This window comes from Lissotriton vulgaris, chromosome 9 (genome assembly GCF_964263255.1).
Source record: "Lissotriton vulgaris chromosome 9, aLisVul1.2, whole genome shotgun sequence".
Lineage (NCBI taxonomy): Eukaryota > Metazoa > Chordata > Amphibia > Caudata > Salamandridae > Lissotriton > Lissotriton vulgaris.
Genome location: NC_141697.1, coordinates 461,132,347 through 461,150,832, shown reverse-complemented (window position 1 = coordinate 461,150,832; position 18,486 = coordinate 461,132,347). Strand labels below are relative to the sequence as shown.

Here is an 18,486-nt window from a genome sequence, read left to right as displayed (position 1 = left end):
TTCCCATGCCTCCCTGTGATATCAGCTCCTCCCCGGAGACCGTGTAATGGGAGCCTATATCATGTGTCACACGGTGGCACCGTGTGAGTGGGCAGGTATGAAATAAGCCTTGTTTGGGGTAGGAGGACTCCTCACAGATCGAACTCCCGGTACAACTGCACCTGCTGCACTATTAATAGCTACGCCCCTGGCAGGCTGGGTTGCTTGATTACAGCTACAACTTCCTGTACTTGTTTCTTGCACCGCACGCACAAGGGCAAACAGGACGCCGCTGTGAAGAGCACGGAATGAAAACGGCTTACTTACAACACGGAATTGCGCCCTTTTTCTAAAATAAAGGTACGTTTTACTCTCGTTGTAGTACTGTAGTATACCGTTTTTACGAAGCGGTATTTTGTTTGGGTTTAATTCGTATGGTGGTCGTCCACATGCTTTGTGAAGGAACATGGCTACTTCCTTCCTCGGTACGGAATTTCTCAGCTGAAACATGTTATAAAATAAACTAAGCGACTGTAGAATTCCACTAGCTTGATTTACATTTGTGTTTGTGTGTGTCTTCTTGACTGTGTGTGCCTTTTCATTGCGTACTAATGGGATGGGAAAGGAATATACTGCCTGCCCTAAACCATCATTTGCATCACTTGAATTCTTAGCCTGATGAGAGCAAGCAGAGGTCTGGCATGCAAGTATGCAGCAACATATTAGACCGAGGTGGGAAACTACTGTGTAAAGGAAAGTCTATTAGATTGGTGTAAACCCGTGTGTGTACATGATTAGAAGGGCGAGTGAACATGTAAAAGCAGATCACATGTAAGAAGCCTCTTCGTGAGGAATCAACAATGTGAATAATTTGCTCTGTTACCAGCATCCTCGTTAATTGGTGGTGTGGTGTAGTTAATTACCTTAGTGTTACATATTGTAATATGAGCGCTACATTTATGGGAATCTCTTGTAAAGTTATAGTGCTAACTGTACGGGGAGCATCTCTGCTAGAAAGGTCCCCTCCACACGTGGAACTTGCTCAGAACATGTATGTGCAGAACTGTATCAGGGACAGTCGTTCTAGATGTAGGGGGTGACAGCTCGGACAGAAAAAATGTCCCTACATGTGACATGTTCGTAACGTGCATGGACCGCAACGGGCGACCCACGTGCTGCCAGCACCAAACCACAATAGGGTAGTAAGGTCTCTTCTTTCATACTTTCCTATGGGTCTCGGGAAATACATTTTGTGGTTTCCTGTTCTACCGAAACGGAGCTACCTCGCTGCCTAGAAATGCCTCCCCTGAAGAAGCCGTGCTTCCGTACATGTATTGAAAATGAATAAAAAGAGTGAGAGAGTGAGTGAAGATCGACGTGTTGCGGATATGGTTGAGTGTGTGACTGCGCCGCGCGAGTGAGTGAACAAGTTGGGTGAATGAGACTCAGAAAGGGAGTGCTTTGAGCGTGTGAACGGGTCATGTGTAGGGTGACCAACCGTCCGTAAATTTCACGGACAGTCCGTAATTTCGGCCGTCCGTCCGTTGTCCGTGAAGCATTCTTTAACGGACGCCATTTGTCCGTAATTTTAACCTCGGGCACCGGTCGCACTACCCTTAAGCCAGCACAGCTTCCACCCTCCCCCCTTCTTGACTATGATGCAAAGCTCAGATACCCAGCAGCATTGGAGAGGCACAGCGGGATGGCTGCCCTCACACCTCCAGCCCTTGATGAGCTGTTAAGAGGTGCTTCAAAGTTGACTGAGAGGGAGGGGCGGCAGCTTCAGGAGTAGAGGCATCTATTCAGATGCAAACAGCCCTGAATGCGCCATGTCTCTGCGATTTAGGAGGGCTTCGCACATTTCATTTCTGCCCAGGGCCCCAAACATCCTAGAACCGGCCCTGATTACTCTGCGCAGCACGTGGTTCTATTCACAGATCTTAATTACTGTCACTAAATTGTAAACAAACCTTGGTTCTTCTAACATGCAGTCTTAATGTAATACAATTAAGAAATGCCACAATCGCACCCACACTAATTACCAAAGTATGGAGGACAATCAGTTAAATCAGTGCTCTTGGAGCATCTCCTGTAAGTACTGTACATCACAGCGGGGGATGGCAAAACTAACATTTTGGAAAGAGCCTGTCTTCTCGTTGTCTTGTCCAGGAGGGTGTGAGGAGCCCTACCCCACCCTGGAAGAGACCAAGATTATACTAGAATACTGCATGCCCACCCCTGTGCCCACCCTGGTGGATCCTGTTCCCCCTCCTGTGATGGCTCCTGCCCCGCCCCAGTGATGGCTCCTGTCCCCCCACCTGCCCCCCCCCCGCCCCCGCCCCCGCCTGTGATGGCTCCTGTCCCCCTCCTGTGGTGGATCCTGTCTCTGCCCTGGGTGGCTTCTGTCCCAGTCCTGGAATGGCTCATGCAGCAAGGGTGAAGTTCTTGATGGGCCTCTTGTCAAAAATGCTCTGCTCAAAATTAATATGAAAAGGTGGGCGAGTAAGTGAAGGGATGAGTGGATGGCTGGATGAATTAGTGAAAGGGTGAATGGATGAATGAAAGGGTGAATGGATGAATGAAAGATTGAATAGATCGATAATGAGAGAGGATTGATGAATGAGTGAAAGGATGGAAGAGAGAAAAGGTAAATGGCTGGATGTATGGGTGGAAGGGTAGCTGGATGAGTAAAAGGGTGGATGGATGAGTGGAAGGATAGATGAGTGAAAAGGTGGATGATGAGTGAGTGGGTGGATGGATAAGTGAAATGATGGATGGATTGATGAATTGATAAATGCAAGGTTGAATGGATGGACAAATGAGTGAAAGGGTGGATGTAAGGATGGGTGAGTGAAAGGGAGGGTAGATGGACAAAAGGATGAATAGATGAGTGAAGGAGTGAAAGGATAAATGGATGAGAGAAAGGATGGATGAGTGATAGGGTCAATGGATGGATTCATGAGTGGATCAGTAGATGGATGGGTGGGTGGATGGATGGAAGGAAGGTTTGCTAAGTAAAAGGGTCGATGGAGAGCGAAAGGGAGGATGGATGGATGACTGATAGAGTGGAAGGGTGGAAGGATGAGTGACTGGGTGGATGGATGAGTAAGTGAAAGGATGGCTGGATGGGTGAAAGGGTAAATGGCTGGATGGATAAGTGAATGGATGGATGGGTAGAAGAGTGGATGGATGAGTGTACAGATGGATAGGGTGAAAGTGTGGATGGATGGATAATGCATGGATGAGTAAAAGGATGGATGAGTGAAATGATAGATGGAAGGATAAATGATGGATAGGTTTGCAAATTGTTGAATATGTTTGGATATGGCTGGGCTTACTTTTATACTATTACGCGACCTCTGATGTGTCTGTAAAACATATCCAATTGTCCTGAAGTATTGTCCTGAATTTTGACCTCCTGTCCTGAATTTGTGTCCTGAATTTCGACCCTTTGTCCTGAATTTTTACACTCCCCGTCCTGAATTTGCACCAATGCCAGTTGGTCACCCTAGTCATGTGAGTGAGCGAGTTAGGAGAAGGTTCGTGACTTGAGTAGTATGTATTTGAGCTGACTGGGTGACAGAGTGCCTGGACTACCGAGACGAGTGAATGAATGTGTCTGTGAAGAAAAACGAGTCAGTGAGTGAGTAAAATATGCGTGCCACTTGCTAAATTGCCACACATCTCTTGGTCCATGGGTCAACCCTGGGCCACCGGATACAGCCTCAGAGTGGTTCATGCGGATGACGTGTTTCACGTTTTCATTCATCTTTTCGGTATCATCCATTACTTCCCGCGTATGACGGTTCCACTTCCTGCACACCCACTAACTGTCTGAAATCAAACGTTAGCGGTGAAGGGTGTACTGGTAAGGGCTGGTCCCATACTTCCAGCTTTGACTGGAAAGTACCCCCCACATAACCTGTCGGTAACACACCAAAAGAGGCGCGGGTTTCCCATCGGAAACACCGCACTCATTATGTATGTGAGAAATCACCGTGAACGTAATTGAAAAATCACGCCGTATGACAGAAAAAAATAGATAAAATGCGTTATCTGTTTTAGGTCTGGCAGCTGCTTGTCTGACAACATACGAGCCGACCGCGCAGCATAGAGTAGATTTACACAGGTCGGATTGGTAAAGCGGGCACTCAGTCAATGGCCGAGGGGCCGGAATCCGAGTTCCAGCTGTGGGCCGTTTTTTTGGGCAGCCTGAGGGCCGATTAGGGCGGTGTCTGTGCTCCTCGGATACCGCCAGCGGCCCTGTGGGTGCCTGAGTGGCCTTTCAGGAGGCAGATGGGCCTCTATTACCTGCGTTTTACCCCCGGGGCGTAGGTGTCACTCCCTTTCTCACGCTGGGCTGGCCCTTTAACATGTGCAGATTGAGCGGCGGCAGGGGGCCTGAGCTGAAGTCTTCTCACTTGAATTAATGTGTGGTTCACCAGTGTGAACTAATCCAGGCATTTTATTTGATCTAAGTAAAGTTAAGAAAACATTCCTCTGATAGAGAGCCCCCCCGCCCCTTCTTTTCATAAAACGACGCCAAAGCAGTGTTTTGCGGAAAGGCAACCTGAACCCGGAAATGTGGGCACATTTGTTTGTAGCCTGCCTGCGCCTATTTGCGACCCAATGCAACTCTGGCATTTACAGAATGCATTTTATCTTCAGCAGTACGATAGAGCGTGTATGGCCGCTCACTCTGGGCCCGCACTGAAGTTTTTGAGCTCTCTAAACGACAGTCTGCTTCGTTTTAAACTGAGTGACAAGCTCTGGGTCGGAGACGAAAGATTTCACATTTGTTAAATGAACGGTAGTTTTACGCAGGGGCATATTTGAAATATACCTAGTGGATTAAACGTTTTCAAAAGAAAGCCATTAATGTTGCCCAACTTGTACTTTACTCTATATTCAGCAGTGCTGTAAATTGGGATGAAAAGGGGGGGTCTGTATAAGGTAGTGGCCAAGGAAGCATAACTAGAAGTCTTTTCAAGAGAACTGGCCTATGTAATTAAGGGTGTGGCTCAACAACAACTAAAAACAGATGCTTTACTCTTTTTTACCTAGACTGAAATAAGTATTTGGGTGTTTCTCTCTAAGGGCTTCATTTATGGGGTTTTTGACATAGGGCAGTGCCGCGGGCCTTGCTGCGGCGCTGCCCTACGCAAAAGAAAAGGGCAGGAAATGCGGGGTATCTATCAGATATGGTGCATTACTGTCCCTTTCCCTTGCGCCGGCGCACTATAGGTTGCCGTGCGCCAGCCCAGGCACATTTGCACCATGGTGCTAGGGTGCCTGCATTACCGGGATGATTATTTTTGTGTAGGAAGGGAAACCTTCCTCCACAAAAACAATCACAAGAGGCTTTTCCGGTTATATGATTTTACCACGCTAACCAGTACCACGCATGGCATTACCACGCAAATTTTACTTCACAAGTGGCTTTAGCACGCGGCATTTTTGTACGCAGGATTATTCTACGGAAAAAAACATCTTCGAAACATCTTACGTCCCTAGTACATAATGATAGTGATTGGCTAAAAAATGTGTGCATATTATTATTTGCGTTAGTAGGCTATATCGAGGGAAATGAGGCATGGAGAGGGGTCAGTCTACATAAGGAAAGGAGAGAAACACTACATACTTTTAAGTCAGGGTAATTTTTATGATCATAGATTTTTTTTTCTTACCCGACACTTGCACCCTTTTATCAGCAGCCCTTACTTCCATCATCCACAGAAACAAGCGTCAAAACACGTCTAAGAAAATAAAAAAAGGACTGCTATAATGACGGACACGCTACGCTACGACGTTGTGGAGGCTCTTTCATTGATGACAGGGGCACGGAAGTCCGTTTTAATGTAAGTTTTCTTTTTTTATTTCCGCTCGTTTTTTTTTGGGGGGGGGGGGGAGACCCCCCGGCCCCCCCAAGCCCCCTCTTCTTTATTTGACTTTTAACTCACATTCCTTTACTACGTATTTCGTAGTAAAGGAATGCGTGGTAAAGGTTATAGTGGTAACCACGCATGCGTTGTAAAGCATGCATGGTTACTGCATTCGTGGAAACGGCTTCGTTGTAGTGGCTGTTTCCCGGCTTTTCCCTCTTTCCATTTGTGCTGCAAAATGCAGCTCACAAAGAAAGAGGAAAAAAATAAAGATTTTTCTCTTCTTTGTGCCTCACGGCGTACGATTTTGGTGCTGCCTCAAACTTACGATTTCTGGAGCAGTGTGAAAAAGCCATGGATGTTGCTGGGAATGCCTCCAGCTACACCCAGCCAAGCCTCTTTCACACCGTTTTGTGCATAAAAAGAGCACATATGTATAAGGCCATGATAAGCCACGTAACGTGGCTTTACGCTGCCTTATAAATATGCCAGTGGCACATTGTGCCACCACAACGTAAAAAAAAGTGATGTTCCACTGGCACAATAGTGCCGATTGGGCCTTATAAATAAGGCCCTGATTTTTCTGTTATTGCATTGAGCCATACAACAGATATACGATACCTCTAAAGTAGTTAAACCTATTGACTTTATGAATGCATCTCAGCAGCAGCATATACATGGGTAACATCAATGACTGCGTTGTAGATAATTTAACTAAAAATGTTTTAATTCTGAAAATAGGAAGCTGTAAATTAAGAGATTTCAAAGGTCTGTGGAAGAGATAATGGTCTTTAGAGTGTCTCAATCACTCTCATTCTCCCTTCTCTACTTTATTCTGCAGTCTCTCACTCTGGTAAGCAGTTCAACCGTTTTTCTCGCCATATCCTCCTGAAATTCTATATCTGTATCTCTTACAAGTCATCTCCTTCCACGTCATCGCTGTGTTTTTCATCTGTCCTTCTGCATGTTCTTCTTGGTTTCACCCCCTCCACATAAAACTCACCCACAAGACTACATTTTTATTCCATGTTGCGCTGTCAATACTTAGACAGCTGTGTACCTCCTTCACAATCTTCCCCATATAAACCACAATTAGCACTTATATGACCATTGCTCTGCACGTTCTACAGAGAGGCCATTGACTGGATGTGCATGGAGTCTGAATGCCTAGATGAACAACTGGCAGGCACTGTGAGAAACGACCTCTGCCTTCAGCATAAGCTCCAGTGCTCTCAGTCAAACCCCATCATAGTTGCCCACACACAACCTGTGCACACCCAAACACCTAAAGGCATATCGGTTCACCGTAAGCACTATAAAAGAGTCATATGTTACATGAAAATAGTTCCAATACAACATTTGGCGAAGGCAAATGCTCTTAGAAAGTACAAGGTGAGATAAAACATGGGAAACGAATACGAGGACCACATCTCTGACATGAATTACCTTATAGGTTTTTATAGGCATTGTTGAAGCATTAATCAGCGTTTCTGCCCGCAAGATAGGTCCTTAAACACAGACCACCATAGGACCTGTTTCAAAGTCAGTTTTTAATTACTGGTTTAGTCTTAGACCCAGCATTGCCCCCCCCCCCCCTACACACACACACACACACAAATACTTAACGCCCTGATATTCAGATACTGTTTGCCTGAATCATTTTCAAGAAATCACAGAATTTCTTTTCCGTCGGAATTCTTTTATTGTTTAATAACAAACACTCTCAGGTACACTAGCCCATCACAGGCAGACAGACAAGCGAATAGGTAGCCCTTGAAAACCAAGTATTACGTTTGGCTTCGTTACTTCGTTATTTCTGCAGTTAGACCGACACGTGAGTTCTCCCGACAAAGCTCGGGCCGGATGTTAATGTTTACCGCATCTGTGTGACAAAACGAAATTTATGTTAAACATTTTCTGGTATCATGGAAGATGCAATAGAGGCAGTTATAGCAACAGAAAAGTAAACATTGCATCTCCCCAATCAGCTTGCCATTTTCGACGAGTCATGGACCACGTTTGAGGTTTCTTTTCGTTCGATGTTCTTGAGTTACAAATGTAATTTTATCATTACTAATATCAGTATTTAGTTTCTAGTAGACATCTTCTCAAGGCACCACCATCTAAAGTTTCCTACGTCTAATTTTACGCATAAACGTACTTTATTCAGTACTGCAGAGATATCTTTGTTTAAATAAATATCTACCCTATATGAGATAAAAGTAACATGTTTTCCTGAATTTTCATGTGTCCGGTTAGCCAAAGTGAAGAAACCATAATCAAGAAAGTTGCAATACGAAATGGAATCAACCCTGATCTTAATCCTCATCCTTCCTCATACTAAACCTACCCTAACCCAAACCTGACTGTAACTGTGGTGAGTGGGCGTGTCCACAGCCATTTGTGCGCGGCGCTGTGTGTTTTAATAGCGCGTGTGCGCTTTTTACCTTGTACTGAACAAAACTTTAATTTTTGGCTAATACAGGCTTACCTGCCTTAGCGGACGCCGGGGCTGTTCTCTCCTCTCCTTCCCGCCCTGGTCCGACGCGGTGACTAGCACCGTTGCGCGGAGGGCGTGGAAGGTCGAGACTGCCACTTCCGGTGAGCGGGGGAGACCGGTTAGCGGTCTAGCTTTCCTGAGGCACTCGCTCTGGGGAATAAAAGGCACCAGAGGAGCCGGCTCGCGTGGTGGTGAGTGGGCAGTGGCAGTGTCCACAGCCATTTGTGCGCGGCGCTGTGTGTTTTAATAGCGCGTGTGCGCTTTTTACCTTGTACTGAACAAAACTTTAATTTTTGGCTAATACAGGCTTACCTGCCTTAGCGGACGCCGGGGCTGTTCTCTCCTCTCCTTCCCGCCCTGGTCCGACGCGGTGACTAGCACCGTTGCACGGAGGGCGTGGAAGGTCGAGACTGCCACTTCCGGTGAGCGGGGGAGACCGGTTAGCGGTCTAGCTTTCCTGAGGCACTCGCTCTGGGGAATAAAAGGCGGATGTTAACAAGGGAGCGCAGCGGACGTGCGCAGCGGGCGCGACGAAGGCGCGCCGAAGTGTCGCCAAAGTCGAGCCCGTCTGCGCCCGTCCGCGGCCGACTGCGGGCTAGGGCGATAACCCCTGGTCGTAAGATCTACTGGACTAAGGAACAACTCCTTAGTTTCCGCCCCCGCATTGCCTCCACATGTATGCACGGCATGTTGAGCAGCGACAGGGCATGCCCTCACTGTAGTTTTCGTATGACTATTGTGCTACGGGACACCACGGAGCAAGCACTGTCCTGCGGTCTCCTGAATGTCAGGTCGCTACGCAAACATAGGCTCGATGTGTTCGAGCTGATCACTGATAAAAAACTTGACCTATTGTTTCTAACAGAAACGTGGTTAGATCAGTTCTCCGATTCTGACATTATTGAAGCCACACCAGAGAATTACTCCTGGGTCAGGCAGGATAGGCCAGAGGGGGTGGGAGGGGGGATTGCGATTATTTTTAGGGACACTTTGGGCTGCTGCTTAGAACGCACGCCGATCGTGGAGAGTGAGGCGGGTCTCTTCTCGATTAAAATCAATGGGGGCATGGCGCTCAATGGATGCCTGGTATATCGGCCCCCAGGGGCCTGCACTAAGTTTAGGGAGAGCCTGTTAGAAAGCCTCATGGAGGCGACCCTGCGCAGGGACAAATTTCTCCTATTAGGAGACCTTAACCTGCACCTTAACTGCCCAGAGGCCACAGGGGTTGAGGATTTTGGTCGGGACATGCTTGCCCTTCAACTGGATCTGAAACTTGAGGCCCCTACGCATCGACTGGGACACCTCCTGGACCCGGTCTATGCTAATTGGGAAGGTGTGGAGGTGTCAGGTGTAGAGCCCTTTCCCTGGACCGACCACTTCCTGGTGGCATTCTCCATACAGAGTAGAAACACCAACAAAGCTAGCCAGGTACCCTCTAACTATCTCAGGAGGAAGTGGGCTAAATTCTCGGTGGAGGATTTTAACCAAGCCTTAACTAGGGACGGTTCGCCTGGGGGCGAGGACATAGAAACAGCGGTCTTCAACTTGAATCAGCGCATCACGGCAGCGCTTGACCAGACAGCCCCACTCTGCCGCACTACCACAGGTGCTCGGAAAGAGCGCTCAGCTCCTTGGTTTAGTGCTGAACTGAGACTGACAAAGGCGGACTGTAGGCGGGCAGAAAAAGTCTGGAGGGTGTCCTATGACAACAAGGCCAGGGACTTGTTCCTGGAAAAAAGGCGCATTCACCATAGGCTGATAAAAAAGTCTAAGGCAGCCTACTTTGCTGGACAAATTCAGGGGGCGGACAACTCCGCCAAGGAACTCTTCGGCATCTATAAATCCTTGACTTCGGTAAAGGCACCTACAGAGCCGGAGAGCTGCTCTACGGAGTCATGTGACCGGATTGCCGATTACTTCTCCGCTAAAGTAGAGAAGATCTACTCGACCTTCCCTATTCGGTCGACAGGGTCTGACCTGGAGGTAGCAATGGGGGACACAGAGACGGCAGGGCATATTACACACTATTGCACCCCTCCCCTCGAGGAATTATTAGCGGTGTGCCGCTCTGTTACATCAGGGTCCCCGTGGGATCCAGTGTCGCCAAAACGCCTGGCAGACAGTCTGGAAGTCTTGGAGCCTTATATAAGGCATATCCTCGACGTATCTTTCGGATCAGGAAAGCTGCCGGACGGGTGGAAACAGGCGGTAGTGCTCCCGCTCCGGAAGAAACCCCACTTAGGCTTCGAGGTATTAGAAAATCTGAGGCCCATCTCCCTCCTGCCTTTTTTGTCAAAAGTGGCGGAAAAGGTGGTCAATACCCAAATTATGAAGCACGTGGAAGAAAGGGGACTGCTCCATGCGACGCAGTTTGGCTTTAGGCCACGACACTCCACCGAGTCCGCCCTTCTCATGGCCACGGAACATCTGAGAGAGGGCGTGGATGCAGGCCAAACTATGGCTCTGATCCTGCTGGACCTCAGCGCGGCGTTCGACACTGTAGCACATAACATCTTGCTACAGTGTCTGAACAGAGGTGGCATCTCTGGCACCGCGCTGAGATGGATCCAAGACTTTCTCAATGGGAGAAGTTTTCGAGTCAGGCAGGGAGACTGCTATTCAAAGGGGGTGCCTCTGGGCCAAGGCGTGCCGCAGGGCTCGTCATTGAGCCCAACCCTCTTTAATATGTATGTCGCGCCTGTTGCCTCAATTGTGGAGAGCCATGGCCTCCAACTGGTCTCCTACGCCGACGACACGCAGCTGGTGATCTCCCTATCGCAGGCGCCCTGTCTTGCGGCCGATGGCTTCCGTTCGTGCATGAAAGATCTAGCCGAATGGATGGCCAACAATTGCTTGAAGCTGAACGGCAGCAAGACAGAGGTGCTGGTGGTGGGGAGAGCCCAGTCTGCCTGGTCGCCGGCATGGTGGCCTTCCTGCCTTGGACCTACCCCAACCCCGTGCCTAGAGGCGCGCAATTTGGGGGTGTGGTTTGACGTAGGGCTCACATTTGGCCCCCAGATTAATCGGGTGGTGGGAGTCTGTTTCGGGATCCTGAAGAAGCTGAAAAAGGTCCTGGACTTACTCCCGCTTGAAGCACGTCAAACCCTGGTTCATGCCCTGGTGACAGCTAGGTCGGACTATGGGAACCTGCTGTACCTGGGGGCCCCAGAAAAAAGCATGGCCCGCCTGCAAGTGCTGCAGAATGCGGCAGCGCGTCTGATTCTCAGACTGCCTAAAAGGGCGCCTTCTAAGGCGGCCCTCCAGCAGCTACACTGGCTCCCGGTGAGGAGAAGAGTGGAGTATAAAGCCCTCTGCACCTGTCATCGCATCTTGAATGGCAGGGCACCCGCCCCTCTGACGAATTTGATCGAAGCGTACATACCAACACGTGCGCTTAGATCTACAGGGGGCGGACTACTGAGGATCCCAAGAATTAAGAAGGCCCGCATGGGAGGCAGGTCTTTCAGATACCTGGCGGCAACCAACTGGAACAAACTGCCAACGAACCTGCGTCTGGAACCAGAGGAGGCTAGATTCCGTGCAAAACTAAAAACCTATCTCTACACTAAATAATGGTTCGCGCAGTCTCCTGTGTTCCCTGTCATCTGCCTATTCCCACTTTCAGCGCGTGGACACGCCGGTGTGCGTAATCGCAGCGCTCTACAAATGTCCCAATAATAATAATAATAATAATAATAACTCCTACAGATAACTGTACCGTTAGCTTAGGTGATCCCCAACCCATCTCTTACTCTTCCCTTTGTCTATTTTACACATGATTTAGTTAATTTAGCCACATAACTGGGACCACCAGTGCTGTATAATATCATAGGCCCAGATCCACGCCTACCATCACCTTTACCTTTATCTTAATCCTAACCCCTACACTATAGCGATACCTTTCTCTTTTCCTCTTTCCCTAATCTTAACCACATCTGTAACACTTTTTCTAGTAATTTAACTCAAACCCCTTTTAAATTAATTGTACATTGATTGTAGAAAAATAAAAATGCACTATGTCTTAATTTACTTTGTTTTTTCTTCATTATTACCTTTCTTCATTACAGTGTTTCTTCATTTTAAATTCATGTTTACTGTGCTTATTATGGCTTCTTCATTTTTTACATAACGGCCTATCGAGGTCTAAAACCTTTCTGGTCTTTGCTGCTCATGCCCTGTAACAACCCGCAGGATGGGACCCCATGAATCAATCATCAAAGTTCTATGCCCCTTTCTATTTGCAGCCTTCTGCGCATTGGGCCTGGCTTGAACCTTGCAAGGGTGATTTTGATTTTCAGCCCGACCCCTGGTAACAACCTTGGGCCTATAGTAATTACCTGAGGTATAGGCAAGCACTGGAAATCACTTGCCCACTGCTGATCATACCCTTCTCTTGCCAGTCATAAGGTGCTTCAAAACCTATATACACAGTGCCACGCGAACAATACAAATGTAATGATAAATGAACCTCAAAAGAATGATCTATTAGTATTTTGGTAGATGCCTTCCAAGAAGTGATTATCTGCCAGCCACCAGCCAATATAAATGGAATTATAGCGAGGTAACAGTGAATTACGGGGTGTTTTTCACCAAGGGGTTCTAAGTGACATGAAAAAGGCAACAAGAGTGAAGCTCGAGTTATTTATGATGTCACTATGAACCCAAGCTTAAATACATCTGAGTAATTCACTTTTTACTCTTCTATAATCTGTGTTATGTATGGCCTCCAAAATCATCTGCTGCTGCTTTCAACTGCTACGCAGGGAAAGAAGAACAAAGGGGAATTCATACATATCATGGTCTTTGTTATGGATCTCTGTCCCAAAGGTTAGAAAAATAAATACCTTTCCTTCTTTCCTTGACTAACCCTACCACATTCCCTGCCTTTATTCCCCCTCCTGCAGCTGTGCTTTCTGCTTTCTGCTTTCATATAAAGCAGACAGGCAAAGAAGTATGAGCAGGCCTCCCGGCCAGGCTTGAAAGCAACAGTGGGTAATGAGTTTTGTTAATAACTGTTGCTACATCACAGCAGTGAGTAATCACATTTAGAAACTGAAATAAACGATAGGGTCTCTCTATGAGAGCCTTACATATCATTACATTTACCCAGCTCCTAATTTTGTTGTGCTGTCAAAGAATCTGTTGTTCCCTAAACACAGATATCCACAGAGTGCTGATTAATGAGGATCGGGATTTATTTATTTATTTATGTATTTGTATCGCGCCTGAATCAGCCCCAAAGGGGTATCTCCGCGCGTAGCTTCTGGTAAGGTATTAGGAAACAGCTTGAGATATGAGACTGCGCAGATAACAGGAGGAATTATTGATCTTGTGTGAAGAGGTATGTTTTTAATTTCTTTCTAAAGGAGAAGAGATTAGGGGTGTGTCTCAGCTGTGGAGGCAGAGAGTTCCATAACATGGGGCCTTTAAGTGAGAGGGCCCGTCCTCTCTGTCTTGCTCTCGTCACTCTGGGCACCTGCAGCAACATAGTGCTGCTGGAACGCAGGACACGTCCCGGTGAGTAAGGGACGAATATGTCTCTTAGGTATTTAGGGCCAGACCCGTAAATACGCTTATGCATTATACAGCATACTTTAAAGTTGACACGTTGTCTCACCGGGAGCCAGTGAAGGTGAGAGAGGAGTGGGCGTGAAGGAGTTCAGGGAAAAGCATTCAAGATGAGTCTAGCTGCGGTGTTTTGTACTACCTGCAGTCTGCCCAGTTGTTCTTGATTGGCAGAAAGGGATAGAAGGGGAGGACTGCAATTTGAGGATGCCTTAAAACACAAGTGTTAGAACCATCGGTTTCTGGCTGGCTAGGACACATCAAAGCCAGATAGAGTCTACCGTCCTTGCTAAGATGAGTACGATACAATCGTCCGATAACCTGTACTCACCCTTGGATAGCTTAGCACAGAGCAGTCAGGCTTATCCTTAGGGGCAAAGAGTAAATTATTTGCACAACACCACCCTCACAACACACTGAATACACTATAAAAAGACTCCACATATTATGTATAAAACACTGGTCTTTGTATTACGCACACATTGAAATCAAAACAACATACGTATTGGATACATGCTTTGCAGTTATATGTAATTGCCAAACTCTCCCATTAGCAGCAGAACAGCATGAGCATATATGTACTAGGCATAGGTATTCACTTGCCCCGTTATCCCCTCAGCCTCATAACTGACATAAATCCATGTGCATATTTCCCCTAGGTGTTCATGATCCAAGCGATCCCTCCCACATCAACAGCGACCAAAACATATATGCAGGCTGTTCAGAGGTATTCTATTTTCCTGCTATCACATTTGCATAAAAGAAAACACGCCCAATATTGCATACCCAGTACAGGCCCAATGGGTAAGAAATCACAGGTTTTGACTACACCTTGTGACCCAGCATGTCAGCCACTCAACCCACGCCAGCCAACAATTGTCGGGACCACCTAAAGTGGAAAGAAACAGTTACTTTGTTTTATCCATTCAGATTAGGCCCTCAGGCACACAGCGTCACCTTCACAAGTGCGAAATCCCTATCACCCTGTAGGCAAAAGACTGTGACACTGGAACCTGGTGTGCCTCCAATTTTGAGAAATGTTTCCCCTCAGGTGGAAGGGCGAGCTGCAGTTGCTCCAGACAGGCAGCCGTGGGTGCCCACAAGGCACAATGAGACCCCTCTGGTTCAGTCAAGATATTCTCAACAACAGAGTACCTTGTGGCGTGGGTCTGGGTAGAGGGAGCCTGAGACCTCGGACTGAAACATGATGTCAGGCATTGTTGTCCTTTCAATCTGAAGGTCGGAGGCAGGCTAGTCTTCCAGCTCGGGTCCTGTGGACTTGGCAAACGTCTCCCAATACCTCTCGGACAACACACAATACAAAGTGCGAGCTAGCACAGGTTTCCAGTTGTAACCTTGGGTCCCTCAGACTCAGCAAACTTCCCCAGCAATTCTCAAACTCCTCACGCTACGGCACCCCCAAGTGGACCGCTGATTGTTACGAACACACTCCTTGGCACAGTGTGATTACGGCATATGTCAATGATGTCCTTGTACCAATTGACCACCTGTTTCTGCCGCACTTTGTGTGGTCCATACGGTTTCATGGAAATGGGTACATTCTTTCTGTCCCTCGGATCTCATGGACAGGAGGCCAGCCAACCAGCCTCTGGAGAGTGCTTAGAGACCAGGGCCACAACAGTTGGCTATTAGCTGTAGTCCAGCAACATCTAGGTAAAATCCATCAAGTGCAATGCCCCTTCCTGGAACCCAAAAAGCCCAGGCCACCACAAGTAAGCGGATAATGCAGTTGCAGGCCCTTCTGCCCCAAGGGTTCCTCTTTTCGATGTCCCAGCATCGAACCAGTGTAGTATGATTCCAATCCGAAAAGAGTCCCTAACTCCAGAGGACAGAGACCCAGTTGTTATATGGCCTTTGCAGTTGAGATCAGTTCAAATGGCCACCCTTGAAATGCACAAACCCTCACTAAAGTTTGTCCTGTCTGCCATCCTACTCTGGGTAGCTTGATCAATATCTTTAGTGGGGCCAGGACCCAGCCCCTTGGAGCGCATGTGCTAACTCCACCCCTCTTATCCATCTCAGGAAGGCCCCTCAGAGTCAGAGGTCTGCAGTTTACCTTGAGCCCCTAGTTTATGGCCGTCTATCAGGAATGCACAGATGTAGCTGTCCCCCAAGCCCCCAAATGTTGATAGGAGACAGGCTGACAGCCACGCAGGGCCACAATCAGATCAATGGTCACTTTCCCAAAGTGGCATTTCCACATTAGTTGTGTCAAATCCACTCACACTACTGGAGAAGATTTGCCATTACTAATTCATCAATATCAAACACTATACTGCTAATCTTCTGCACATAGTAAACACCGCTCAATTGGCCAGATGTATCAAAGGGTTTTGCTCATTCTATGTCTACGTGGAAATGTGTTGCTACATATTGCCTGGCCCAATAGCCTTTTGACAGAACTCTCATGTCAATCAATGCAAGAAGCAGTCCCCACTGTACCAAACACACCATTCAATCCCATTCGCCATCAGTGCATGTAGCTCGCACATGCCCTACCTCTTCCCAAGACCACACACTCTCCCCAGGGAGTACTCAGATGTAGCCAGAGACATGCAGAACCATGGCAAAAAACTTTTTAAATGCCAAGCCAAGTAACCATAATCTCCTAACACAGCCCCGCCAGGGCAAACCTGTGGCACGTTTGAAGAGCTACCTCCGTGGGTGGCACAACCAGTGCTGCAGGTCCACAGAGGAGCATCTGAGTTACATTCCCTATGTATTTGTCTTACCCCTAGACAAGAGACTTACAGCTAATTCAAATCAGCCAATCATGTATACACCAATCTTCAGTATGTAACAATCACAGCACTTTTGCACTGAATGGCAGTGTCAAAAGCGTTCAAAGTCGTAAGGCTAGCACAAAGATCAGCAGAAAAGCATGAGGGGCAAAAGCAAAAAGTCAAGGAGAAGCACCCTAAAAAGGGCCATTTCCAACAACAAGTAAGTTAGTTATATCTTGTGAGAGCCCTTTTTCATGTACCAGTTGTAACACAACATAGAGCCCTTCTTCATCCATGACCAGTTGGCACACAGATGCAAAACTACATAATTATTTACTTATTCTCTTCTAACCCTCCAACCTGTACAGTAGCAACTGACCAATTCATGTAAGGAGTACCTAACTTCCAAATCACTAATCTTCATGGGTTTCAGTTTCACTTGCTATGCACTAAGTTGAGAAACTAAAGGAGATACAAAACCTACATCTACCACCACTGGTTTATGCTCCATGGTGGCTCACATCTATCTATCTATCTATCTATCTATCTATCTATCTATCTATCTATCTATCTATCTATCTATCTATCTATCTATCTATCTATCTATCTATCTATCTATCTATCTATCTATCCTCTATCTATCTATCTATCTCAGTTGCCATTGTGTCAATTGAATTTTTGCTTTGTGAATAACGTTGGGGCTGTTTGACAAATCTTAACAAACCTTTGCAAAAATAAGGTCCCTCCACCTATGCTCCTACCCCGAACGTTTCGGTGTGAACCGTTAAGCAGGGGCTGCGAAAAAGCGAGGGGGGCCCACAGCCCATTTTCCCATGCAATTTTCCATTGGAACTTTGAAAAGCATTACAGCTAAAGCGTCTCAATGAAATTATACAAAACTGGCAGGAAGCTAGATCTTTACAAAGAAAGTGTGCTTTTCACGATATGATGTAAATTCAATCAGCACTGTGAGAAACATTAAGGTCCAAAATGTATAGCTGTTTCAGGACTTGGAACTCCCACTAGACTCCAGCAGGAAAAAAAGACAAAAAAGAAATCTGATTAGCTGGTCCAGTGGGAGTCCTGCAGGACCAAATAATCTGCTTGACAGCTGCCTCTTGGAGAGTTTTTTTTGTGGTTGCTAATACAGAACTCGGACCCTGAGTCCTGAATTTGTTTTAAAAAAAAGGGATTTAATGAGGCAGAATGGGAATACCCCACCCTCCTAGCCCTTTTGGGGCGGTTCCCCTCTAACCCCCGCCAGAGCTGAAATAAGAAAATAAATTAAAGGTCATCACAGTCTTTAGGGACCGAGAGAGACCACCCTAAAAAAATTCAAATTAAAGCACAACCTTTGGGCTACACAAAGCTCTTTATGGAAAGTGGACTCCCAATACACTTTGAAACCCCATTACGTGGGAAAGCACTTACTACAGCCAGACTGCATTCAGTGTGCAGACTTTTCATTGAGCCCACTCCTTATTGATATGCAAGTACTATTAGGTGGGTAAGCCCCTACTATGAACAGAAAGCACTAAGTATGTTGACTGTGCATAGAGCCCACTCCCTCCAGAGACCTAAGCCCCATTAGGTGGACAAGCTGCATCTACACACATTCTGTGCTCAGTGTGCAGACTGTGCGTAGAGACTATTCCCTCTGGATATGCAAGCACTATTAGTTGCCTGAGCCCCTCCTAGCCACAGTTAGCACTAAGAGCGCAGTCTGTGTGTAGATACCACTCCCTCCAGACATGCAAGCGCTATCAGGTGGGCAAAACCATACTATGCAAGTCAGCCCTAAGCACGCAGAATATGT

The 18,486-nt window shown here is 47.0% G+C and overlaps 1 protein-coding gene across 1 annotated transcript in view; it reads left to right on the top strand.

Annotated features, from left to right (window-relative positions):
* Positions 1-243: 243 nt before the first annotated feature.
* Positions 244-18,486, top strand: part of GPR132 (G protein-coupled receptor 132) — a 244,896-nt gene continuing 226,653 nt past the window's right edge. Inside the window, exon 1 of the mRNA XM_086937915.1 lies at positions 244-339. The gene's annotated coding sequence lies outside the window, so the exon portion shown is untranslated. The remainder of the gene's footprint in view (positions 340-18,486) is intronic.